This window comes from Protopterus annectens, chromosome 5.part0 (assembly GCF_019279795.1).
Source record: "Protopterus annectens isolate FY-2018-M chromosome 5.part0, PAN1.0, whole genome shotgun sequence".
NCBI lineage: Eukaryota > Metazoa > Chordata > Ceratodontiformes > Protopteridae > Protopterus > Protopterus annectens.
In genome coordinates, this window is record NC_056735.1 from 1,316,357,521 (window position 1) to 1,316,371,326 (window position 13,806).

Sequence of the window (13,806 nt, forward strand, 5' to 3'; positions counted from 1 at the left end):
TGGAGAGTGGACGCTCTCTCTTTCAGTTGGACATCAATGACAGTTTATGCCTTCCCACCTCTTCCTCTGCTGCCCAAAGTTCTATTGAAGACCAGAGCAGACAGACCAAAGATGATTCTCATTGCTCCGGACTGGCCAAGGCAACACTGGTACCCACTCCTGAGGAGCCTGACACATTCACCACCATGGACCCTGCCTCTAATGCCTCTTCTTCTGACTCGGCACAGCTTCAAAACACTTCACAGCCAGCTAAAGACACTCAATCTGGCCGCATGGAAGATTCCTTAGCATCACAACAGGCTCTACTCTCCAAGGAGGTGCAGGATGTCATTTTGGAGGCCAGAAGGCCATCAACTAGAAAATCTTACTCCGCAAAATGGAAACGTTTTTGTGTCTGGAATGAAAAAAAGGACCAGGACCCTGGAAAACTGAATTTACCTCAAATACTACAATATTTGACTGAACTGCTAAGCAGTGGACTTTCTTTCTCCTCCATCAAAATCCATGCCTCAGCCATTTCTGCAGAATACAACACTGATCCTCCTTTATTCTCTCACCCTCTCTTAAGACAGTTCCTCAGAGGGGCTAAGAATTTAAGACCTCCAAGGAAACAACCAATACCTGCTTGGGATCTTAATTATATTCTGGAAAAACTAACCTTGCCTCCCTTTGAGCCAGCTGCCTCATCAGATTTGCAATATTTGTCCTGGAAAACAGTTTTCCTTTTGGCTATCACATCAGCTCGTAGAGTTTCAGAACTACAGGCTCTCGTGGCTGTACAGCCTTTTATCATCTTCCATCAGGACAGAGTTTCCTTATGAACCAACCCATCTTTTATGCCTAAAGTGGTATCCAGGGTAGCTTTAAATCAGGCTATACATTTACCTACTTTTTATCCTAATCCTCAAAACAAAGGGGAGAGATTACTGCATTCCTTGGACATCCACAGACAACTGTGTTATTATTTGGACAGAACAAAGCCTTTCAGAAAATCAGAACAGCTCTTTGTGGCCTATGCGGTAGGAGCTCAAGGAAAGCCAATTTCCAAACAGACAATCTCAAAATGGATAGCCCACTGCATACGTTTTTGCTATTCCTTTCATGGCAAAACTGTACCTACAGGCATTAGAACTCATTCCACCAGGGCCACAGCCACCTCTGCAGCCTTCCTCAGAGGAGTTCCTACCAAGGATATTTTGGAAGCAGCCACTTGGAGTTCTGTGCATACCTTCTCCAAGCACTACAACCTACCATTATACTCCAAAACTAGAGCAGGCTTTGCCACTGCAGTCTTGCAGGGCATTTTGGCTCCTCCTAGTTCCACCTAGTGCCTACCACCCCTTTCTTAGCTTTGGGATTCCACCCATCTGTTATGACTGCAGCTGTATGCACGATGAAAATAGTACAGTTTTGTACCTACCATAAATGTAGATGTTCAAGTGCTAATTCAGCTGCAGTCCAGGTTTCCCTCCCTCCTTCCCCTCTTGGGACAGGCCTATAGGCTAACACATCCTCATACTACTTGATTGGGGTATTCAGTTATGATGTATTTGCTTGCAACTACTGTATTTTGATTATATAGCACTGCATTATTACACAAATTTATGTATTGCCTTCCTTCTGGGGGCAGCTGACATCTGGGGCAAGAAAAACTGAAGAAAATGGTGTCGGCTGGTTCCTTTATACCCCTGTCGCACTGACATCAGGGAAGAAGCGACGACAACCGACGCCGGACCTAGACTTTGGAATTCGGCCGACCGTGGACCCGCCTGATGGCAGGAGAACCCATCTATTATGACTGCAGCTGTATTAGCACTCGAACATCTACATTTATGGTAGGTACAAAACTGTACTTTCTGCAGACCAGGAGCCCGATGACTCTGACATTTCTGATTATGAAGACATGCCTTTATCCAACTATGAGGATTTAGATGCAGAGGAATCGATTCCCTCTGTCTCCCCTCCAGAGGATTTTTCTTTTGGTGAAACCTTGCATACTTTGAGAGAGCATTTCCACTGGGAATGCCAAGACTATCCTCAGTCCAAAAAGAGACTCAGAGAATTTTTAGAGTTGCCTCAGCACAGGACTTTATCTATACCCCCTGTCCTGGATGTTGTGGATAATGTTTTCATGGAATGCAGTCTTACTCCAAACACTTTACCTCCTGCCCGTAGGAAATCAGACAGGTACTACACAGTACCTGATACTCACAAGTTTCTGTTCAAGAATCCTACTGCGGACCCAGAGATCATTTCCCAGGGGCCTAAAGGTATCAAAGCTACTACTGCCAAGAATCCCACCCCTTCGGATAGGGATTCCAGAGCTTTGGACAGATGGGGTAAGAAGTTAAATACCTCTGCAACTCTTCCTATCAGGGATTTGAATTGCCAGTTTCACATGCTGAAGTACCAGCAACATATTATGGAACTTATTAAACAAAAGTGACTTTTCCAGACTGTGCAGAAAATAAAGAATTGCAGAAGTTTATGCACTCTGCAAACCATGTCAGTAAGCATACTTTGCAGTGTGGCTTTGATGCCCTAGAAACATCTTGCAGGGCTGCAGTCACTGGCTCTGTACTGAGAAGACATGCTTGGCTGAAGGTATAGACCTTGGCAGATCATGTGAAATCTAAATTACTAGACATTTCTTTGATTAAGGACTCTTTGTTTGGCAACAAAGCAGAAGAGGTTCTTAAAAAGAAGGAAGAAGAAGCTAAATCTATGCAGACTGTTAAAGAATTCTTACAAGTGCAACCCCCTAGATTCAGTAGGCATTGCCCTTCAAAACACCAGTCCTTTCTATCCCCCTCCAGGCCTTCTCAAACAAGACCCAGGGGAAACAGACCACCCATACTACAATCTCGGGGTATGCAGAGATCTAAGCAATGGAGTGCCCCCACCCCTAAAGCAGGGAGTGGTAAGCCACCTCCTTACGGAAAAAGCTCACAATGACTTCTTCAATTCACTTCCCAACCCAGTCCTGCCCTTCATGCAAAAAACCGGATGTCCATCACCCAGGACCGATGGGTCCTCAACATTGTATCCCAGGGGTACAAATTCTATTTCCATTCCCTGCCAACCCCAAGCGGGTTTCCAGACCTTCCTCCAAACTAGTGGGCAGAGGCTCAAAAACAAGTACTTTCCCTTCTCAGTATCAGAGCTATTCGGCCTGTTCCAGTAAAACAGAGGGGTCAGGGATTCTATTCCAGTCTCTTCCTGGTACCCAAGAAAGAGGGCTCTTGGTGCCCAATCCTGAATCTTTCAATTCTCAACACCTTCCTGGTGGTACCAAAATTCAAAATGCTTACCCTGCAACAGCTTCTTCCTATGTTAGTCAATGATGCCTGGTTAGTCACCCTAGACTTAAAAAAAGCCTACCTGCACATCCCTATAAGGGAGTCATGCAGGAAGCATCTATGTTTCAGGGCAGGATCTATGCATTATCAGTTCTCTGTGCTTCCCTTTGGCTTATCTGCTGTGCCCAGGGTATTCACAAAATGCCTGGCTCCAGCTATTGCATACTGCAGGCAGAGAAATATCCACATTTACCCATACTTGGACGACTGCCTGATTCAGGTGGACAGTCAGGAATTGCTGCTTCACCACCTGGCATTTGTAAAAAGCCTTCTCACTTCATTGGGGTACACCATCAACGAAAAGAAATCACAACTTGTACCCAGTCAAAAGATTGTATTCCTGAGAGCAAGCTTGGACACAACTTCCCAGATGGCATTCCTCACTACAGGAAAAACAAGTTTTTCTGACAGGTTACTTCAAACAAATGGCCACCAGAACACTGCTATCTGCAAGAAAAATACTGCAAGCCCTAGGGTTCATGGACTCATGTATACTGCTAATTCCATATGCAAGACTGCATATGAGGAAACTTCAATGGTACTTAAAAATTCTTTGGTGCCAACATTCTCAGGTCCTGGAAACAGTCATTTCTATCATACCCTAAGGACAGAGTTCCTTTGGTGGGCAGAACCATGCAACCACAAGGGACTGACATTCACTCTACCCCACACCACCCAGACCCTGACCACAGATGCATCAGACTATGCATGGGGGGCTCACATGGCTGGCAAATGTATTCAGGGCCACTGGATCCCAAGTCAAATTCATCTGCACATCAGCCAAAAAGAGATGCTAGCTGTACAGAATGCCCTGACAGCTTTCAGAGCCCTATTTTTTCGAGGACAACTGCTGATAAAAACAGACAACACCACAGTTATGTGGTAAATCAACAAGCAGGGGGGAACCTCATTCCTACCCACACTGCAGGTTAGCCATGGCCCTGTGGAACATGGCCTTGGACATCCAAGTCCATCTAAAAGCTCAATACCTGCCAGGAAAACAAAACTCACTGGCGGGTGACTTAAGCAGAAATCTCCTAGACCCACATGAGTGGAAATTGGAGCCCAACACCTTCAACCTTCTAATTCAGAAATGGGGGACCCCAGAGGTGGATCTCTTTGCTTCTCCCTACAACCACCAGCTCAGCAAATTCTGCACTAGGAACCCTCACAGCAGGGCCTGGAAAGTGGATGCCATATCCTTTCAATGGAAAAACCTCTCAATCTATGTCTTTCCCCTTCTGCCCCTTCTCTCAAGAGTATTACTCAAGATAAAACAGGACAGGCCAAGGACAATTCTGATTGCCCTGGACTGGCCACACCAGCCCTGGTACCCATTCCTGCGCAACCTGACAACGGTGCCATCTTGGCACCTACACCAGACCCCAACCCTGCTCTGTCAACAGGAGGGACAGATTTTGCATCCATAATTGCAAACCCTAAATCTTGCAACCTGGCTTATTCCTTGAATACCCCACCAGCAACCCTAAGCAAACAGGTGCTGGACTTCATCCTTGAAGCTAGAAGGCCCAGTACAAGGAAATCCTGTGGAAAAGGTATTGTTCTTGGATTTAGTCTAAAGGAGAGGAAACAGCACTGCCCTCCTTACCTCTAATCCTAGATTACCTAGCAGCACTACTCCACAGAGGCCTATCCATCTCCTCCATTAAGATCCATGCCTCTGCCATCTCAGCTTATTACAACACTGAGCCACCTCTATTCTCTCACCCTCTCATCAAACAGTTCCTGAGAGGGGCAAACAACTTAAGGCTACCAAGGAGAGCAGCCACCCCTGCTTGAGACCTTAACTTTGTACTGGAAAAGCTCATGCTTCCCCCCTTTGAACCTGTTGCTTCAGCAGAGTTAAAATTCCTCTCTTGGAAAACAGCCTTGCTTCTACCCATCACTTCAGCTAGAAGAGTGTCTGAGCTACAAGCATTGATGGCTGTGGAACCCTTCATTATTTTCCATGCTGACAGGGTTTCCCTCAGGACTAACCCTTCCTTTATGCCTAACGTGGTGTCCAGTGTGGCTATAAACCAATCCATCCATTTGCCAAACTTCTTCCTTAATCCTCAAAATAAAGGGGAAAGGGATCTTGCACTCTTTGGACATGCACAGACAGCTCAGATTCTACCTTGATAGGACTAAGCCCTTCAGAAAATCTGACCAGTTACTAGTCAGCTTTGCAACAGGGGCAGAGGACAAGGCCATTTCAAAACAAACTATTTCCAAATGGATACCACACTGCATCCATTTCTGCTACAAGCATCATGGGAAACCAACCCCTCAGGAGGTCAGAACACATTTCACTAGGGCATCTACCTCTACAGCATTTCTCAGGGGAGTCCCCACCAGGGACATCCTGGAAGCTGCTACCTGGAGTTCTGTACACACCTTCACCAAGCATTACCACTTGCCTATCTTTTCCAAATCCAGGGCAGGGTTTGCTACAGCAGTCTTGCAAGGCCTACTAGCCAGCCCTAACTCTTCTTGACTGCTTCCACCCTTCCTCAGCTTTGGGAATCTACCCAAGCGTGATGACTGCAACAGTGAAACATGAAGAACATAGTACAGCTGTGTACACTTGCCATAAATGTAGATGTTCGAGTGTATTCACTGTTGCAGTCCTGGTTTCCCCCCCTCCAGCCCCTGGTTTTCTCTTTCTCCTCTCTATGACTATTACTACTAGTATTGATATTTTCTTTTTACTGGTGATGTTTTCCGCACCATAACCTAGCTCCCTATTTTGGGGGGGGTGGACTCCTGACATTTGAGACAAGAAAAACTGATGCAATGGCGTCAGCTGCCTGTTTTTATACCTCTGATGACCCAATGTCAGTCCAGGAGTGACAGCATCTGACACAGAAGTACTAAGTCTCTGGTATTTGGGCCGACTGAGGGCTACCTGCAGGCAAATAACCCAAGTGTGATGACTGCAACAGTGAATATACTCAAACATCTACATTTATGGTAAGTGTACACAACTGTACTTTCCTTTTTCCTTCTTTCACTGATGTGCAGCTCCTTTTTACCCACTTACACTGATGTGCAGTTCCTTTTTCCTACTGGTACTGAAGTTCAGTTTTATAATTATGAGTGAGTGGAACAGTTCAGTTCTTCATAACGTAGTACTTTTTTTCTGCCTGTGCTGACATTCATTTTTTTTAGGTTACAATAAAAAGGTAATAGAATTGTGGTAGTTTTGTTCACTTGTCTTAGAGTCAGCTTGTCAAATTGTTTTGGCAGGAAATAATTATAGAGATTGTATGGTTAATTTTTTTGGCCTGCATTTTGTATTTTTTCTACTTGAAATGAACATGTGGTGATTCATGTGAGAAAGTGTAATGTACTTTTGGACTAGACCTGGCAGGGCACACAAGACTGTCCATTGATGAATTATGGCTGCATTCTTCATCGATGCTTACCCACCTGTTGAACATTTTCTTGTTAGTGGTGTGATTGATTTGGTAAAGTTAATTACTAGTAAAACATAGGATGCAGTCTGCAGTGTATATCACTATGACTGACAATTGAGGTACAACAAATATGCCTTGTTTTCTCAGAGGTATACTAATCATTAATATAGCTTGCTGGGGTGGTGCAGCAACAAGGTTACGTTGTACATGGCAGCATATAGAGTTTTAAGGAAGACAGCATCACTGTGGCAGTTGTTACACTATGAGACCCTTGGGATGTTAATGCTGGAAAATGTGCAGAGTTTCATAGTTCACAATGTTGAGGGATCAAAGGAATTTGGTCAGCTTGACCTTTCTTGGTTCCTTGTCCCACAGATGCATATCACAACACTGTCTTTGTCACTGAAGGTTGTGATTCCAAAAGTTCATGGTCTGAGGACTATTTTGTGATTTGAACAGCATTGTGTTATCTTGTGTTAATTTATCAAGAAACCAGAGCTGTGCCCAAGGAGTACAAAATAAAGAGTCATTAGCCTACAAAGCATCCTGCTAAATCTGACATCACTGGACAACTGTGGAAGGACGGAGTCTAAGCTCTGAAACAAGGTTTTAACAACCAACAGTCATTTTTCAAAGTTGCAAGCTCAAGTAGAGAACTGCCAGCAAATGTCAGCTATTTGACAGAAGAATTAATAGCTAAAAGAGGGAAGCCATTTTAAGATCAGAGAATCAGAGAGTTTGTGAAAGACTGCCTTAAAGTATTTGCACATTTGGCCTGTGTAGAGAAAAAGTTAACATTGAAAAATCTGAGCCTTTCATATCAGACAATTGCAAGACAAGTGGAGGACCTGTTCACAAACATGAGGTAATCTTTGTAGAAGACTACAACACTGTCAGTTCTTCAGCTTCACAGTCGATGAAAGTAGATGTTGGGGATGTTGCTCAACTGGCTATATTTGTAAGAGAAGTTAACAAGTCTTTTGATGAGATGGAAGAACTGCTGAGGTTTGTACAATGATTGGCACAACAACTGAAAAGGACATTTTTGATCAAGTGAAACAGGTGCTGGAGAAAATAAAGGTCAGTGAACCAAAACTCTGTGAGGTTACAAATTATAGGGCTTAGGGTTACCACCTGTACCACTTTGTGAGGGACAAAACTGCTCTTTGGGCAGTTATGTCCTGCAAAGAAATTGTAAAAATGGCAAATGAGCTGAGATTTTAGGACAAAATTATTTCATGTAATAGTTGCATAAAACAGTTATTCTATAGCTGAAACACATGAATGTTATAAGAAACAGAATAAGCAACTAAATCACTACAAGAATAAGCTTTTATTTAGGCAAAAAAGTGAAGTTCTCTCCTTTATACTAGCCATCAGTATGTTTCGGCCTGCAAAATCTGACGTTTGTGCCATAAATTTCCTACTTTGGGCATTTGAAAAGGTGACAACCCTAATAAGGCTCCATTCATGACAGAGAAACAAAGTGGATTTGTAAGTTTAATGATGAAGTCAGAGCTACAGGACACGTCACATCATTGCATAATCCATCAAGAGAACCTGCATGCCAAAACATTTGAAATGAAAGAGGTCATGGAAATGTGATTTCAACTGTTAACTTTATAAGATCAAGAGGTCTGAATCACAGGCAGTTTAAAGTGTTTCTTGAAGATGTAAGTGCACGGCATGATGGTGTGACTTATGTCAAGTTTGGTGGCAGAGCAAGGCAGCAACACTGGGCAGATTTTGGTTATTGCATGAGGAAATACGATCCTTCATGCTCAGTAAAGGAAAAGATGCCATATTTTTTTAAAAGACAATTTGTGGTTAAATGACCTTGCTTTTGTTATAGATATCCCTAAATTGTTAGCCAATTTAAATCTGATTACATAACAGACTGTATGAACATGTAATCACATTCATTCAAAACCTGGAACTGCTACAGATGCATTTGTCCAAGCAGAAAGTGTTTCGCGTCTCAACCCGTAACCACAAGATCTGCGTGTCTCAACCCTAAGCACAAGACCTGATGATACAGTCATCTATACAAAATACTGTTTTATACTGGTCAAGCATATTGAAGAATGCAAATGTAAGTTTAGGGACTTATGTATACACAATAATATGACCTCTACACCTCTTCCGATACCATGCAGTTAGAACTCACTGAGCTTCAAAATAACATTGACGTACAAGGGCCTTCACAGATAAGTCTCCTGAATTTCTACAAATCTCCATTAACTGTTTCTGCAGAAATATATCTAAGTATAGAAAACACTGAGATTTGCTGCGGTCTTCACAAATGCAAATCTGGGAGATAACCTTCACGTTGCCATTTCAGCACTTGGGGACCCATTTCCAGTTGATCCCTGCACTGCTTCTAATGCCATGCAGTTAGAACTCACTGAGCTTCAGAACAACATTGACTTAAAGTGCCTTCACAGACAAATTTCATGAATTTATACAAATCTCCAGTAACTGTTTCTGCAGAAATATATCCAAGTATAGAAAACAGTACGAGATTTATTAGTCTTCACAGATACAAATTTGGCAGATGATCTTCACATTGCCACTTCAGTATTTGAAGACCAGTTTCTAGTTGATCCGTACACTGCTTCTGATACCATGTAATTAGAACTCACTAAACTTCAGAACAACAGTGACTTAGAGAGAGCCTTCACAGAGAACAGTCTTGTGAAGTTCTACAAATCTCCATTTCCAACTGATTACTAAAATACTGCTGACACCATGCAGTTGGAGCTCACTGATCTTCAGAACAACAGTGATTTATGAGAGCCTTCACAGACAAATCTTGTGAATTTCTACAAATCTCCAATAACTATTTCTGCAGAAATTTACCCAAGTATAGAAAATGCTATGTTATGAGATTTACTTCAGTTTTCACAAATGCATAGCTGGCAGATGCCCTTTACATTCCTGCTTCAGCATTTGGAGACCCATTTCCTGTTGATCCCTGCAGTACTCTTGATGACCATGCAGTGACAGCTCACTGAGCTTCAGAACAGTGGTTTAATATAGCCTTTGCAGACAAGTGTCCTGAAATTCTACAAATCTACAGTACATGTTTCTGCAGAAATATATCCACGTTATCATAGCAAGTGCTATGTCATATGAAATAGCATAAACTTCTACAAATATTATCTTTGATGTTTACTGGACATTTTGGCAGTATGTACTGTTGTCAGCAGCACTTGTCCAGAATGAAGAATGTGAAAAGCAAATCAACAACTGTTATCACATGCACACACCTGGCAGACGCACTTTGCATTGTCACTTCAACACTTGGTGCAGACCTAGACTATCTGTGCAAAACCAAGCAATGCCAGACACATACCTCTCAACCTGGGAACATCAAAAATCTGGACAAAGGCCCACGAAAGGTAGATACAACCAGCCAAAAATCACGAAGCTGATTAACATAAAATGTGCATACATAATTATTTAACCCCACCCACTCCACTGGAATTGTATAATACCATCAACATGCATTTTCTGCACAGTAACTTCCCAGTTACAAAGAAAAACTGGATATGGTTCATGAAGTGTCACTTCAAATAATGAGCTTAAATGAATGGGTGTTCATCAGGAAATTTTTGCATGAAGGACAAGCTCTCCACACCACCTTCCATTCAGAAGACTTCACTCTGTATTCTTCTTGTGCTAACATACCTGGCTTCACAATAACAAAACATCTGGGCAAGTAAACATTTTCAGTGCTATCAAGTTCAGCTCATCAGGGTTGATCATTCAAATTCACTATTTTTACAAATAATACTGAGAAGTTCACCAATAAAACATTCAACTACTTAACCTCCTAAAAAAAATAATTAATCATTAAAATTAGTAACTAATGAACCATTTTCCTCCCACCCAGTCAACAATTTACAACAATTTAATTATCTTACTGTGCTATGAGTGACTCAAGAAGCAAATTCACCACATACTTAGCACAATCAACCAGCCACCCAGGGGAGATATTCAAAACCATTCATTCTCCCTGCCAACCAAGTAATGAACTAGTACTAATCAAGCAAACAGCAGTCAGTAAAAAAAAAATCACCATTACTGGCACTCAAGTTTTCTAACATGGTTCATTAATTAGTCCAAAAATGGCACAGTAATTCAGTCCTGAATCTACAGCTGCAGCAATAAAACCTGCTAACTTTTTCATCAACTAACAAGTGCACTGATCCTATTATGCGAATGATCCAGTGTTCTATTTATTATTTATTTTTGTAAGTATATGTTCAAATGATGGCACGGTTTATTTTTCTGCATGTATGTGTTTCTGCTCCATTGTCTTCTACAGGAAGGAGCTAATTAATAGTTTGAAATGTTAATCTGCTGCACTAACTGCTAGACATAATGTAGTGCAAGTTAGTTCATTTATTCTCTTATACTCACATTAATCCTGTCCAAAACTGCTTGGCAAGTAACTGAAGTGAGATAGAAAAAAAAAACAGTTTTAGAATGCCCTCCTCTCCCTCTCTCCGCACATGCACGTACACTGTCCCCTTCTTTCTTTCTTTCTTTCTCATGCATAGTTGCATACAAGCACACACACATACACATATATCCGTACCCTGCAAGCACACTTGCACACTCACGTACACCTATCCACACACGTGTGCACACGCACATACACATATCTGCATGTGCACTCCCATATTCACATGCATGAACATCCATACACCCATACACACATTCACATGCATGCACATCCACACACTGGCAAGCATCTGAACAAGCATATCTGCATATCCACAAGAATCTTCACAAGTATACATGAACATGCGAGCCATGGGGGAAACTGCAATTCTCCTTTGTGTTTTTAGGTCTATTTTGAATGAAAGTTGAAGTAAAATATTTCTACATTCCAACCCCATGCACAGACAAGCGATTTATTCCAATCAGTGAAGTCCAAAATTCACTGTTATAATGGGGCTTTCAAGAACAGCTGACATGCATACTACTTCTGAGATTACTGAATTGTAAACCAAGAGGAATACGCTGAGACACTGCAATCTCAGACTTAGTATGCACTCCCTCAGCTGTATACTTTTTTGGCTGTACTGCTGGCTATTATGATATGCAGAATAATTTAAGAGAAAAAGACAGCTGCACAATTAAAATATGTTTTTGACTTAGTCTTAGGACTTGTCTGATAGGAGTTAAATGGAACATAAATTCATTTTATACCACTCCACAAAGGCGGTAACTCCTCTGACCTCTCCAGCTTCAGACCCATTGCCATTCTCTCCCCCCTCTCTAAAATTCTTGAAAAGTGTGTACACAAACAAATTCTTAACTTTCTCCTTCAAGAAAACCTTCTAACTCCAACACAGCACGGTTTTCGTCCCTCACATAGCACATCTACTGCTCTCATATCCTTTACCCACAACATTGCCCTAGCTAGAGATGAAAATAATCTTGTATCTGCTCTCTTCCTTGACTTATCCAAAACTTTTGATATGGTTTCTTATTCTATCCTCTTAAGCAAACTCATCAATCTTAACCTCTCTAATCCTACTACTTCCTGCTTTAGTAGCTACCTATCTAACCATTTCCAAGCCATCAGATGGAAAACATCCACTTCCCCCTTCCTACCAGTCAAAACTAGGGTTCCTCAAGGCTCTTATTCAACGTATTCATCAACGAGCTTCACACCTCCTGTCCCTCCTCAACACTAATAGAATATGCTGACAACGCTACTATAATCAATGCCTCAGACAACATGCAAAGCCTTCATAGCAGCTCACAACAATCTCTGCAATCAGGTAAAATGTGGCTTAGAACTAACCTACTCCTTTTGAACCCCCAAAAAACTAAATCACTCCCCTTCCTACCCAAAACCCTCAAACCTCTTAAAACAAACCTCCATTGCATCCCTTGACAGCACTATAATCTCAATTGACTCACATAACTAAACTCCTCTGTGTAACAACTGACGAGCAACTAAAATTTGACCTACATATCCTCAATACTGTAAAAAAAAATCAAAAACTCTGTCTTTTATATAGAAACAAACAGTTTCTCTCAATAAAAGCTAGACCTACCTTGGCACAGAGTCTTCTCCCTTCTCTTCTCTATGCAGCTCCTATCCTTACCCATGTCCAAAATAATCTCCTAGCTAAACCTGAATGTAGTTACAATAAAATTGCTAGATTTGCTGCAAATACTCCCTACAAATCCCACCACTTTATCGCAATGGAAACATTATAGTGGCCTGAGCTTACACTGTCTACTATTACAACGTCAGCTGCAAATTACTCACAGCATTCTTACTAACCCTTTTTCCTTCCCTGTTATAGCCACTCTTATAACACAGTATGCACCCAAATGTGAACTCAGAAGTTCACAACAACATCTACTTTAGGTACACAAACCAGAAGAAAGCATGGGCAAATTGTTGTACAGTTACTCTGTAGCCAGCTCTTGGAATAAAATCCTCTGTCCCTTTGTACCATTAGTAAGAGCAATATCTTTAAAAAGGAACTAAAAACATACTTCTAACTTTCTTGGGATTGCTCTTGCAAAAACCCAACCTAAACTGTCGAGTGCCTCTGGCATCATGTTTTTCTCTTGCACACACTTTACCAAAGGTAATATCTCCTACACAAACCCAAGAGAAAACGTTTCACTTCATTCTTATATTTCATTTCTGCACTTCTCGATAGTGGTATTATAGCCTGTCTATCTTTTTCTGTCTAACTCTGTACTCTACACCCTTTTTCTCTTTTTGTACCATACTTCTATCCTATTCTTACCTTTATAATCTCACCCTGTTATTCTACTCCTTTTTCTTTTTTGGCATTGATAAGCTGTATTAATATATTCAGTTAGCTTTAATACTGTATTGTATCATTATGCTTGTGTATATGTAACATCTTAAAAAGAAAATAGCATTGTTGGATATTTAAGATTATGATTTTTGACTGTTTGTGTATGTACCCATATTTCTTGTGATATTTGTATTTTGAAGCTTTTCTCCTCAGGTCTCCACTGAA